This window comes from Rhodnius prolixus, unplaced genomic scaffold (genome assembly GCF_049639745.1).
Source record: "Rhodnius prolixus isolate KJV_2025 unplaced genomic scaffold, Rpr scaffold_5, whole genome shotgun sequence".
Lineage (NCBI taxonomy): Eukaryota > Metazoa > Arthropoda > Insecta > Hemiptera > Reduviidae > Rhodnius > Rhodnius prolixus.
The window spans coordinates 22,817,381-22,832,406 of NW_027411624.1; the positions used below are offsets into that span (position 1 = coordinate 22,817,381).

Here is a 15,026-nt window from a genome sequence, read left to right on the forward strand (position 1 = left end):
TTCAATCTTCTCACTAGATGATATAAGGTTGTCTAATTTAAGTAGTGAGATTTTCGTGATCTGTTTTAATTTATGGTTTTATTGTTTGTGAGTCATATTGAGGTTCAGTCTTCTTACTTGAAAACATTAGTATTATAAACATTGGTATTAGGTTATGTAATTTAAGTAGTAAGTGCCCCCCATACTAGACTTAAAAGAACAGAACTGAACAGACGCTATCGACTACTTAAAAGACTCTTAGACGACAGATCAAAACTCTCTCTGGACAACAAAAGACTGATTTATACTTCTATTTTGAAACCCATCTGGGCGTATGGAATAGAGCTGTGGGGTTCAACCAAACGCTCCAATCTCCAAAGGATTCAATCTCTACAATCTAAAATACTTCGAACTATTGTTCACGCTCCTTTTTATGTTTCAAACCTGACTATACACACTGACCTTAACATTCCTTTTGTCACACAAGTTGCTAAAACAAGATACAGAAAACTCCACTTCAGCCTGCAATCTCTAATAAATCCTCTAGCTCAAAATCTTTCTTCTAGAACTCTTCCTGACAACCCGACAAGACGTCTTAAAAGACAGTGGCCTCGTGATCTCCTCCCAAGTGAAGAGAGTGACTAACCATCCAAATATTAGGGAGTGTTACCACTGGGTAACTTCTCCACTCGTTACTTATCATTTATTACTCCATTGAATCATTGTTACTTATAGCGCTAACGCGCTGATTGTAGCACAATAAACGCAAAAAAAAAAAAAAAAAAAGTAGTAAGTGTATGTTTTTCGAGATCGTGTCGCAAGTCTTCGTTTCAAAAATATTATATTAGTCTATGTGTGTTGTTGTTTAAATCCAAAAGTCTCTGCAAAGTATTTCGCACGTTTAGATATAGTTACTTTTAGAAATTTATAGGTTAGATTAAAACATGAGCTGAGTATTGAAGGCAAGGCAGATGAAATGATGGTTTATTGTCCCAATTTCTTAAATGTCCTTTCTTTTTTTTTCACTAGGACCAGTGTCTTCTCCACTATTTGAGGTAGGATCAAATAGAATGTGGAAGCCTTGTTTTCTCTTCCAGATATTGCCAGTATAGGGACTCCTGGGTAATTACTGGGAACTATTTCCTATACTCTGTGCTATGTAACACTGTTGGTTCTTTGCAAGAAGCTTTTGTTATTGAAATGTTCATTTCTTGGCTCGAAGCGTGGCAATACAATGCTAACTTCTGGACAATGTTTTGTTGTGTTATCATTGGATAGAGGTTGGGCTAAAAAGAAGAATCCCAAAAACAGTATGCTAATTAGGATTTTTATTAATTTTATTCGTTTTCTCAAATCTAGTTTTGCAAAGTTTGAGCATTTGTCTTTTATTATCGGGTGTGTGTTCTTTGGAATTGTTTTCATTTTGATTTTTCGTGCTCCTTCTTAGCATGAAGCATTAACCCTTAACTTTTAATACACCAAGCTCTAAATCTTGGCATTCATTGAGTTGAGCCTACAAATTAAGTGGTTATTGATTGGAACTTTCATTTCCATTACCCTTCTAAGTGCAAAAATTTCTTGCATTCTCCAGGCAAGACTTGATGGTAGCTTCCAAAGGCTTTCGGTGCTTTTGATGGAGCTTGAAATGAATGAGCGAGTGCTTTTCTTTTATTTTCTTAGGTTTTTGTGGAAAATTTTTATGGTGAATATGGAAAAGCGAATTTCCTAAGGGATCCTTTTAATTGTCCGCGATTTCCTTTAAGTTTTTTTAACCTTATCAGAAAATCTTTTTAGAAAATTAACGTTTTTAAAAAAAAAAAAAAAAATAAGTTTTCTACTATATAAAATTGATTATAAAGGTACTTCTTAGAACTGGAGGCGTCACGTCACGCTTTTTCCAGGATAAGTACCTGTATAATTCAGCTTAGCTAGATTAAAGTCAACCAAATTTCATTACAAATTTCTAGTTTGTTGGCAGTTTATTTAGATGGCTTTAGGAGCAAGTCTTGTTAAAACGCATTTTTGTTTTTTTTTTTCTAATTGACATTTGAATTAGGAAACTTTAACGATCCTTCGCTGATTCAAAGTCTAAGCATCTCTAGTTTGGTGCTTAGATTTTCTGTTATAGTAAAACTGAATAGGCTTTAATCTTAAACAAGATTACTAATTGCCTTCATATCAGTTAGCAAATTGCTTTTTCATTAAAATTCTATTGTGTACAGTTAATGCCTGTATAAGTTATTAATTACGAACAATCTAATAGGGGCATTGTTTGTCAACAATACTAGGTCGTCACAGTTGAATAAATTAGTATAGGATTTTGAAAGAGTATAAGATTATAATTATTTTTTTTTTGTTTTTAATTATAAAGCGCGTTAACTATTGAAGTCAAAGCCTGGTAATGCGATTTCTTTCCTACTTACGGTCGTTCACTGTTCATTGTTGGACTATGTGCAAGATTGACTGGCAAGAAAGAAGAATTTTTAGAGCAGTAAGCTGGTTCGAACTTAAGATTGACAAGCAATTAGAGGCCACTCCCGTAAAGCTATGATGATTTGCGGTGCTGAATTCAATTCCCGGTCTAGGCCTTGGGTTTTATTTAATGGTTTTAATGTGAAAATTCATTTGTAAAGTATGCGCTTATTAGTCGCCTTCGTCCGCAATCGCCTAATTTGGTAGTTGGACGTACAAGTCCATCTGAAAAAAATAGGCATTACGTTACTGTATACTTTTTATATGGTCGTACCATTCCTCTACTTTTTCTTAATGAGCATCATTAAAACCTAGAATATCGACGTTACGGACTCTGCAGTTTAGATATTCGGCAACTAATGGTGAAGAGCATCTATCAGCATCACACTCTTAAATAGCCCTTTTGTTTTTCACCAAGGGACCACATCCTGTACCCTCGATATTTCATAATTGTTTCCTGGAGTTTATATATATATATATGTCCTTTCCAATCGCGCTGCATTAAAGAACACAGCATACTCTTTGGTCTATTCTCTTTTCACTGGTGTTCAATACGTCTACTCAATAATTATGTGAACCCTCTTCATTCAAAAGTTGGATCGTTACTTCCAATGGAAGAATGCACTGTAGAACAAGCAAACTAAATGCAGCAGAAATGTTGTTATTCCTCTTTTACTTAGACTTAATATCTTAAGTAACTAAGTGCAGAAATGATCACTATATCATTTGAAGGCTTCACGGAAAAAAGGGGTTAATGTCCAATTTCGGCGAAATTGAGTTTTTGGCATCATCATACAAACTTTCAGATGGGTCAACTTAGTTGAATGTAATGGTTTTAGTCTCATGAGTTACAGCCAGATGAATATATGGTATACACTGAGAAAACGGATGAAGTCCATCCAAAACACGGACAGAAAGAGTGAAGTCCTGTAGGTGTGCACTTCTAAGATGTATTAATTCTTTTTGTGTGGTTTTATGAAAGGTATATAATACGAGGGTCGTTTGAAAAGTCCGTGCAAAAATAAAAACTACTTAATTTTTTGGGGTAAACCTTTTTTATTTTTCAACATAGTCTCCTTTTAGGCTTATACACTTCGTCCAACGCTGCTCTAGTTTGTTGATCCCTTCCGAATAATAGGATTTGTCCAAGTCTGAAAAAAAAGCCTTTCGTTTCTGCAATCACCTCCTCGTTTGAATAAAATCTTTTTCCCGCCAGCCATTTCTTCATATTGGGGAACAAATAGTAGTCCGAGGGAGCCAAATCTGGAGAATAGGGTGGATGTGAAACGAGTTGGAACCCTATTTCCATTAATTTTGCGACCACAACTGCTGAGGTGTGAGCTGGTGCGTTGTCGTGATGGAAAAGGACTTTTTTGTGGGCCAATCGTGGGCGTTTTTCTTGCAGCTCAGTTTTCAAACGGTCCAATAACGATGAATAATATGCACCTGTAATAGTTTTACCCTTTTCCAGATAGTCGATGAGGATTATTCCTTGCGAATCCCAAAAGACAGTCGCCATAATCTTTCCGGCCGAAGGAACGGTCTTCGCCTTTTTTGGCGCAGATTCCCCCTTGGTAACCAATTGTTTAGTTTGTTCTTTGGTCTCAGGAGTGTAGTGATGTATCCATGTTTCATCCACAGTGACGAAACGACGCTTAAAGTCCTGCGGATTCTTCTGGAACAGCTGCAAACCGTCCTTGCAACACTTCACACGATTTCGTTTTTGGTCAAGCGTGAGCAATCGCGGCACCCATCTTGCGGATAGCTTTGTCATGTCCAAATGTTGATGCAAAATATTATGTACCCGTTCATTCGAGATGCCCACAGCACTAGCAATCTCACGCACCTTCACTCTTCTGTCATCCATCACCATATCATGGATTTTATCAATGATTTCTGGAGTAGTAACCTCAACAGGGCGTCCAGAACGTTCAGCGTCACTTGTGCTCATATGGCCACTCCGGAAATTTTGAAACCACTTATAAACTGTTCTAATCGAAGGTGCAGAGTCACCATAATGTTTATCAAGCTTCTCTTTAGTCTCCTGAGGCGTTTTGCCTTTCATAAAGTAGTGTTTAATCAACACACGAAATTCTTTTTCGTCCATTTTTTGAAAATCACTCGACTTCCTCGATTCAAACGAATGCCAAACACAAATAAATAGACCGATCTGGCTGAAACTTGGTGTGTGTTCTTCCAAGAGATGCTACTAACTAAACATAACCTCGATACGCGCCAGTGGTGCTATCTCTCTGACCTTGCACGGACTTTTCAAACGACCCTCGTATAATTTACATAAGTTCATTCAAAATAAAAGCAGAAAATATTATAATTTTCTGAAACTCAATTAGTATGATAGACGGACTAGACTAACAGATGAACAGAATTTTGTCGTGGGAGTTGCATGGAGTTTATAAAGTGAAATATGATCTCTATGTTACATTATATTCTCATTTTCACAATCTGATTCGAGGGATATACTAAGAAACTGGAAAATAGACATTCAGACAAATAGATACAGAGGCCCCCAATTTTTAAAAATATTTGTTTGATACCATACTGTTTGATATATCTACACAACTCTGTACATATGCAAATGACACAGCCATACTAGCTACAAGTGCACATCCTACAAGTTACTTTCATAAAATAGAATCCTGGGCACAGAAGTGGCGGATTAAAATGAATCCACAGAAATGTCAGCATGCCACGTTTACTCTCCGGCGGGGCTCCTGTCCACCTGTCCTCTTCAACTGCAATCCTCTTCCTTGTACTGATCTGGTGCGCTACCTTGGGCTCTACATAGACAAAAAAACTCACGTGGAACCCACACACTAGACTTAAAAGACTGTGCAATGACAAAAAAACTGTGCTAAACTGCTTTACAGACTTCTTGGACGACGCTCCAAATTACCCACTGAACTCAAACGCTTAATGTACAACACTATTCTCAAACCTATGTGGACTTACGGACTAGAGCTGTGGGGTTCAGCCTAACCTTCAAACAAACGGACAGTACAAGACATTTCAGTAAAAACTCCTCCGACAGATAGCTGACGCTCCTTTCTACGGTGACTAACCTCACTCTTCACCACGACCTCAACATTCCCTTCATAGACCAACTCGCCAAGACTAAATACCAAAAATTCCATACTACTCTCTCGACTAGCTCTAATCCTCTCGTACTGTCTCTCGCTTCCTCTGACATCCCTAATACTCCTCGCCGACTGAATCGCCAGTGGCCCCGCGACTTCCTTGTAGGCTGAAGGCCTTATACGCCATTATTCTCCTCTCTCCTCACGTTCTCCTCTCACATTTTACCGCTGGGTAGTTTCTCTCCTCCACCAATTCATCACTCTCTCTATATTTATTTATTGTAAACAATGTTTACAGATTGTAAATTACAAAATAAATAAATTTAAAAATACATTTTGTTTGATACTTCTAAGGAATACTAAAAAAATGGTCATTCAATGCAGTGTATAAATTACAAAAGCATATTTCAATAAACACTGAAACTGTAACGTTTCAAACTTCAAAGTTGCTCTCCTGAAAAATCTATAAAATGGACTTAATCCTTTCTTCCCGTGTAGTCTTCATTTACAAGTTTTCTAAACAGTTCCTGCTGAAAGAAAAGCAGTTTTATTTAATCTACTTGCGTAATACTAGTGACTGCAAGTTCATCCAGAGTAGCCTTCTTAATTCTTCTTCAGGCCGGGCCAATTACTGCTGCGAATCTCCAGTCAATGGACATCATTCTATATTACTGAATACATTTCGCAATGTTGGTCCATAATTGTCCGAATTTCTTGCCTACATTGTGGTCTGACAGAGATAATTTATTGTCTAGTTTCACAATAGTTGCTGAAAAAATATTAATTTTTCTATTCAAATAGAAACCTTAGAAATCGAAGTAAATCTAATTCTTTTTCAGTTATGGAGATATAATTTTTACTCTTGTCTTTTCCGAAGACTATGGCGTTGATTTTGTTTACACCTCGTAAAATAACTATTCACCCATGGGACATAAAAAAAAGATATTGTCTAAAACATTTGTCCAGGAAAAATTTGTTTCTCTTTTCAATTGTGACTATATTGTGAATAACTTTTCTAGTCAGTTTTCATAAACTTTTCTATAGTTTATCATCTTTATTCATGTTCAGTCAAAACTTTTTTTTTTAAAAAAAAACCTTGCTTCTAAAGAAAGTAAACTCTGGCAGCGAATCACAAATCTAATTTTAATAGTAACATAACATACGAGGTTTGTAAATTAAGTAATGAGACTGATTTTTTTTTAATTTTGTTTATTCAAAAAGAATTACAATTCTATATTGTCACCTTCAAAATAACTTCCTTCTGAAGCCACACAGCGCTGGAGACGTTTCTTCCACTCCTCATAGCAGTGCTCGAACTCCGATACTGGAATAGCCTTCAGCTGGTCGGTTACAGCCGTTTGAATGTTTTTGACTGTCCCAAAATGAGTTCCCTTGAGGTGATTTTTCAACTTCGGGAAGAGAAAAAAGTCACAAGGTCTCAAGTCAGGCGAATAAGGAGGCTGAGAAACCACAGGAATGTTTTTACTAGCCAAAAACTCGTTTATTGAAATTGCTGTGTGACAAAGAGCATTATCGTGATGCAATACCCACTTGTTCTTGATGTTTGGTTTGGGTTAACCTCGGAATCGTCCACAAAGAGGTTTCTACCTCAAGGTCAAACGGTCAATCAACATTTTTACCGAGAGGTTCTTGATGTGATACCAAACATCAAGAACAAGTGGGTGTTGCATCACGATAATGCTCCTTGTCACACAGCAATTTCAATAAACGAGTTTTTGGCCAGTAAAAACATTCCTGTGGCTCTTCAGCCTCCTTATTCGCTTATTATTGCTAATACAACATTCCTCATACGGTCATAGACCAATTATGTACGTCTGAAACAACAAAAATAATTAAATTTTTGTAAATATTTCAATAAAGACAATTTCAAAATATGTTAATCTCCAAAGATGTGGAATTAATTGTCAACTCTTCATTTAATAATGTACGAGGTGTGTTCAAAAATTAACGGGAATTTTTAAATTTCGCGGGTTTGGAGAGTCTGATTGTAAAATTTTTTTTTTTATTATGTTGGTACACATGCCCCTGAAGTACGATAAAATTTTCAGTAATATTCATTGTTTACTTCTTATGTGGCAGCCGTTAAGGTTAGACGTGTTTTTCGAGCTTGGCGATTTTTGTTTGTTAAAAAAAATGGATCAAAGAATTTGTATTAAATTTTGCGTAAAAAATGAAATAAAGTGTAATAAAGTGTGTGAAATGTTAATAAAGGCATATGGTGAGTCTGCTATGAGTAAAACAAGGATTTACGAGTGGTATAAGCGTTTCCAAGATGGCCGCGAAAACGTTGAAGATGACGAACGACCTGGACGTCCAAGCACATCAACAACCGATGAAAACGTGAAAAAAGTGAAAGAAATGGTTATGAACGATCGCCGAATCACAATCAGAGAAGTCGCTGATGATGTTGCCATATCAATTGGCTCATGCCATGAAATTTTTTCGGATGTTTTGGGTATGAAACGTGTGGCAGCAAAATTTTTTCCAAAATTGTTGAATTTCGAACAAAAACAGCGGAGAATGGAAGTTGCTCAAGAGTCACTCAATGAAGTCGACAACGATGCGGATCTACTGAAACGTGTTATAACAGGTGACGAAACATGGGTTTACGGATATGATGTCGAAACTAAGGCTCAATCGTCCCAGTGGAGGCATTCTGGATCGCCAAGACCGAAAAAGGCTCGACAAGTGCGGTCGAATGTGAAGGTTATGCTCACTGTGTTCTTCGATTTTAATGGCATAGTGCATCATGAATTCTTGCCACAAGGTCAAACAATCAATAAGGAGTACTACCTACAAGTTCAACGCCGTTTGCGTGAAGCAATCCGAAAAAAACGCCCGGATTTGTGGCAAAACAATTCATGGATTTTGCACCACGATAATGCACCTGCTCACACTTCATTGCTTGTTCGTGAATTTTTGGCCAAAAACAAAACTTTAACGATGCCCCCAGCCTCCATATTCGCCAGACATGGCTCCATGTGACTTTTTTCTATTTCCAAACATAAAGAGAACATTAAAAGGCCGTCGTTTTACAAGCATAGATGACATTAAAAGCGAATCGCTGAAAGAGCTGAAAACTATCACAAAGATCGAGTTTCAGAAGTGTTTCGAGGATTGGAAAAAGCGCTGGCACAAGTGTATTGTATGCGAAGGGGACTACTTTGAAGGCGACAATATTAATGTAGATGAATAAATAAATATTTTTTTCAAAAAACGAAAATTCCCGTTACTTTTTGAACACACCTCGTATTACAGAAATATTAGCGCACTGAACCACATTTTGAGTTTTCTTCTCAAATAAAGAAGTTAATATGTATTTTTGTATTTTCTTATAACGCAAATTCGCTTATTTCTAACTGGAATAAACCATGAATTTTCAGGACTGAAATCTTGCGATTTCTGTAAATCTGACGAAATGACTTTAAAGTTTGAATGAACGAAAGAGCGTCAAACGCCATCTACTGAGTTAGTTTTTGTTTAGTTGTTTACGCTTCATTGCAATCAGGTGAAAGAAGCATCTGGCGCAAGTGCTATCTGGTCTTCGGCGAATTGTCTCCATCATGTATACCCAATTTGTAAAAGAGGCGCTTCGAGCCGTTAATGGCTTGTTCTATTTATGTTATAAAGAACGAATATAGAACATTGCAGATTCTGAGGCAATTAAATGGGCCACGAATCTGAACAGAGGTAAAATACTCGTTCAATTTTTGCATATTGAATTTATATTCTTTAGCGCCTCCTAGAAATTGATGACCCTGGAAAAAAAAAAAAAAATCTCTTTGATAAGGGGATAAAGTATGGTGATTCCTGGTTACGGTTAGAGAAATGAACTATGATATTCTCGTATAATTGTTGGCCTGTGTTAGTAGAATCTCTGCTTGACCTTGAGGTAGAAACTCTTTGTGGACGATTCCGTGAATATCGAAAAAACAAATCAGCATGGATTTGATCTTTGACTTTGTCATTCTTGCTTTTTTTGGGCCTTGGAGAGGTTGAAGTGTGCCACTCCATGCTCTTGGCGCTTGGTTTCTGGGTCGTACTCAAACACCCAAGACCAGTAATGACACGTTCCAGAAAATGGGGGTGATTTTCAATTGAATCCAAAAATCACCTCAAGGGAACTCATTCAAACGGCTGTAACCGACCAGCTGAAGGCTATACCAGTATCGGAGTTCGAGCACTGCTATGAGGAGTGGAAGAAACGTCTCCAGCGCTGTGTGGCTTCAGAAGGAAGTTATTTTGAAGGTTATAATATAGAATTGTAATTCTTTTTGAATAAAAAAAATCAGTCTCATTACTTAATTTACAGACCTCGTACAAACTTTAATTGGTAGTTGGACGTTAAGCTCGCCTGGGGAAAAAATAGGCGATTATTTTATTTGACTTTAATTAGGTTATTAAAAAACTTTAACCTAAAAGTATTCATTATCTTACTCAAAGGACTTGGAAAAGTTTTTAGCCGTGAAAAACAGTTTGGGAAATTGGAGACAATTGTCAAATTCCTGTACTGAAAATTCATTTTTCCTTATCTATTTAATTTTTCACTTCTTATTTTTCATATCCTGTCTAGAACTTTCATCATAATTAATTTGTAATTATCGATTGAAGTTAATTTCATTAGGTGGGTGTATGACTATCTAAAATGAGTAAACCCTTCATTGTATCCTTCTAGAAGTAATGTACATAAACGCTCAACTATGTGTAAGCACGGTTACTAGTTGGAAATTAGAAATATAGAAACGAGGCTAATTTGAATTGGAGATAGGAAGGCGATAACGTGCTTATCGTAACAGTCCACTCGAAGTTTAGTAGAAAATAAAAAAAAAGGATGGGACCTGCAGGTTTAGGACTGGATTCGATGGCTAAAGAACTGAAGAGGGGAAGTTTTCCTCCAGGATTCGCTCGGCTCTACCGAGTGGAAACCGTAATAGACCGTATGGTGAGGAGAGGAAATGATATTCCAGCACGAGGCTAAACGGCGCTAATGGCCAAATAGTTGATGCCTCCCCACCCAAAAGTAATACGAGTAGTTTTTTTCCAAATTTTTCTTAGTAATTTTGGCATTTCTATAGTTTTAATGACGATGCTTTGGTTAGAATGTGGAGTTCCACTACCTTGATTGTGTTGGGATAAGATTAGAGCCAGGACAGATCTAGGCACGCACCTGAATCTGCCTTAATGTACTAACCCTTTGTAAAAAAGAGATCTCATCTCAAATGCTCTTCAAGTCTCACACAGAACTAATAATCAGTTCCCGATCTTCACACTTTGTTGGACCCATCTAATGTGGGGGAACATTCTGTTGAAATATTGTTTGATTAAAATTCCAATTATTAGATAATTTGTTGACACAAACAAAAAAGGAAGAGCAGTTTAATCCTTAATTGCAATTCTTTGGGCAAAATCTCAGCTTCAACTGGTATCGTCGGGTCAGCTTTGACCCGAAACTTTAAATGCACATTACTTTTAAAAGGTCATTGATAGAATTAAAGTCGATTTAGTTTTTGTTAGAAAATTTATGTAGCAAACGAAAATGATGAATATTTTGTTAAATTTGTTTCATAAGATTTAGAAAAACAAAAAAAAGTTAAAAAAAATGCAAAAGTTGCTGAAAAACCTTATTTTCTTAAAGTTAGATGTTCATTCCAAGAAAAGAAAAGTCCTAAAGAAAAACATAATTGTTTTTCCATAATTCTGCAAGTACCGAATTATCATGATGCGCGTGTAACATACTAGTTTTGTTTTGGTACAAAAAACCAACGTTTTGTTGCCAGTAAAAACAAACAATGAAGTTCCGACGGTAGTTTTTCTTTATTTGGAATTATATAAGAGGGGTTTTTCTTTTTTATTCTTTTCGTAATGTCCCCGAGTAAGACAAATTTAGCTTTCCTAGTTCATGGACCAGCTTAACTGAACAGAACCAGAGAATCAGCAATAATATTAAATATTATTGTAATATTTACTATATAATATTGAATATTATAGAATAATATTAAAAAATAGAACAGAAAACAAACTCCAAAACATAAAAGTAAAAAATATTAAGAAAAAAAGTTGTAACGTAAATGGTATTGTCGGGTCCCAATTTGACCCAAAACCTATATTTTACTTACTTGCACTGCTCAAGAACGACTGATTTGTATGGCCGATTGTTGATGAGGATGAAAGAGGAGAATTCATTCAGAGAAGGGGAGATGTTTATAGTTAATTCCTACAAAATGCCACCCAGAAAAAAAAAAAAGCGCGGGTCAAATTGGACCCGACGATACCCAATTGAGAATTGAATTTAATAAATTCTACATTATTCTATTTATGGAAACAAGTGGATGTATTTTTTAAACGATAGCATTAATAAGGGGAAGAGATTTTAGCTAAGTGATTAGCAAGCTGGATTCTCACGCAGCAGGATATCCCAGGTTCGAATCCAGCTGCTGGCTTCTTAGATTTTCTCCTCCTAGAAGCTTTTTACAACTTACTGTCAGGAAAGTGTTGGTTTTAACAACAGAACGGAGACTGGCACAGTAAAAGCTCCTAGCTTTCATAACCTCAATAACATAAAACAAAATAGTGCCTTAAAAATAAAAGAAAAGCATTAATAAAATAAATAAATAATTACACTGTAAACGTCGCACAATGTTTGACATCTGTATATGTATATATATATAAATGAGTCATATATGCAAGAATCTTATTTTATAGCATTTTATTAATGATAAAAGGCAAGGCCTTGATTTTTAAACATCTTTTATTATTTTGCAGACAATCTTAAGTACTTCTCTTTTGTTTAATAGCCTATTATAACTTACACAATTATTCTTTCAACATTCTTAATAATAAAAACACCTTCATTTTATAAATATTAAGTGAACTACCCACATTCCCCACTCTTCTAAAACACCAACTGAAATAAAACAAAACAATAAGGAGGTTATAAAAGGAAGAAATATTATTGCCAATTTCAGTCATAATTTATTTATTTAATTAATTTATTATCACAAAACAATTGTGATTGAAATTGGCAATATTCTATCTTCTATTTTTGGATTAATGAATTAAGTCACTAATGAATATGGCTTACTCAACAATATTAACAATTTATGTTGAATTTGTGGTTTTCTTTAAAAGGTCTTTTTTTTTTTTTTTTTTTTTAATACCCCATAATTGTTTATTCCAACCCTCTTACATAAATTATTTAATGTATTATGAGGGTCGTTTGAAAAGTCCGTGCAAAAATAAAAACTACTTAATTTTGGGGGATAAACCTTTTTTATTTTTCAACATAGTCTCCTTTTAGGCTTATACACTTCGTCCAACGCTGCTCTAGTTTGTTGATCCCTTCCGAATAATAGGATTTGTTCAAGTCTGAAAAATAGCCATTCGTTTCTGCAATCACCTCCTCGTTTGAATAAAATCTTTTTCCCGCCAGCCATTTCTTCATATTGGGGAACAAATAGTAGTCCGAGGGAGCCAAGTCTGGAGAATAGGGGGGATGTGAAACGAGTTGGAACCCTATTTCCATTAATTTTGCGACCACAACTGCTGAGGTGTGAGCTGGTGCGTTGTCGTGATGGAAAAGGACTTTTTTGTGGGCCAATCGTGGGCGTTTTTCTTGCAGCTCGGTTTTCAAACGGTCCAATAACGATGAATAATATGCACCTGTAATAGTTTTACCCTTTTCCAGATAGTCGATAAGGATTATTCCTTGCGAATCCCAAAAGACAGTCGCCATAATCTTTCCGGCCGAAGGAACGGTCTTCGCCTTTTTTGGCGCAGATTCCCCCTTGGTAACCCATTGTTTAGATTGTTCTTTGGTCTCAGGAGTGTAGTGATGTATCCATGTTTCATGCACAGTGACGAAACGACGCTTAAAGTCCTGCGGATTCTTCTGGAACAGCTGCAAACCGTCTTTGCAACACTTCACACGATTTCGTTTTTGGTCAAGCGTGAGCAATCGCGGCACCCATCGTGCGGATAGCTTTGTCATGTCCAAATGTTGATGCAAAATATTATGTACCCGTTCATTCGAGATGCCCACAGCACTAGCAATCTCACACACCTTCACTCTTCTGTCATCCATCACCATATCATGGATTTTATCAATGATTTCTGGAGTAGTAACCTCAACAGGGCGTCCAGAACGTTCAGCGTCACTTGTGCCCATATGGCCACTCCGAAAATTTTGAAACCACTTATAAACTGTTCTAATCGAAGGTGCAGAGTCACCATAATGTTTATCAAGCTTCTTTTTAGTCTCCTGAGGCGTTTTGCCTTTCATAAAGTAGTGTTTAATCAACACACGAAATTCTTTTTCGTCCATTTTTTGAAAATCACTCGACTTCCTCGATTCAAACGAATGCCAAACACAAAGAAATAGACCGATCTAGCTGAAACTTGGTGTGTGTTCTTCCAAGAGATGCTACTAACTAAACATAACCTCGATACGCGCCAGTGGTGCTATCTCTCTGACTTTGCACGCACTTTTCAAACGACCCTCGTATTAAGAGAAAACTCAAGTTAGCTATTCACCTTCGTCCATATTCCATGATCTGTAGTTGAACGTACAGCCTCTTCTAAAAAAAATATTCTTTTTTAAGAAAAAAAGGCGAAATTGTGAATTAAAATATTGTGAAATTAATTGTTATTTTCATTATTTATTTATTTATTTGGCATTCAATGATCATCTTCATTTTAAGATTTAATAGCTTTGAGGTTATGATACTGTTTGTATTATGGTGGCTACCAATTAAAAAAAACAAATAATAATAATAATAAAGTGCAATTTTAAATTATGAAAAATCCTTAATGCTTCATTTTATGTTTCAAAAACTACACTATTTCGCAACCACCTTTATATTGCCACTGTTATGTAAATTTCGGGCGCATCATGTTTCATACCCTACATAATACAAACTACGTAAATGTCCTCAGGCAATTCTCGTCGCTTGAAACCTTTTTTCGAATTAATATTGGCGAGGAATCGGTTAAATAAAAAATAACTCGTCTTTTAAATTAAAAAGTGCTAGGCTATTTCAAAATCTAGTATTTATTAATCATATTTCAATTTTATAACTTGTTATCAAAGAGAAAGAAGAGCACGCGATAGGTCATTTTTATGTATTTTTTTTTTATCTCCTTTCTATTAAAAATATTGCCAACGCAGTACAGCTAGTATTTTTCTTAATATCGGGAAATAAGTCGTTTTCCGAGTGATTTTTCTAAGAAAAATCAAATGTTAAGGAGCTTTAGATGTTCTCAAGCATACACAAAATGGCTAAAAAATTAATTTTTGCATCTGTTACAAACAAGAAGGTTTAATAATTATTTGGTAATTTTGGGTGAGTTGCGTTTAATTACCAAAAAAATTGGGAAAATTTCAAAATTGTTTTTATAAATACACGTACTCTGCTAGTAGCGATCACCGCTCCGTCGAAGTAGCATAGAAAATTTCCGCTCCAT

The 15,026-nt window shown here is 35.8% G+C and overlaps 1 protein-coding gene across 1 annotated transcript in view; it reads left to right on the forward strand.

Annotated features, from left to right (window-relative positions):
• Cals (calsyntenin 1) overlaps nt 1-15,026 on the forward strand; it is a 72,654-nt gene that overhangs the window by 8,451 nt on the left and 49,177 nt on the right. The gene's annotated exons all lie outside the window — the stretch shown is intronic.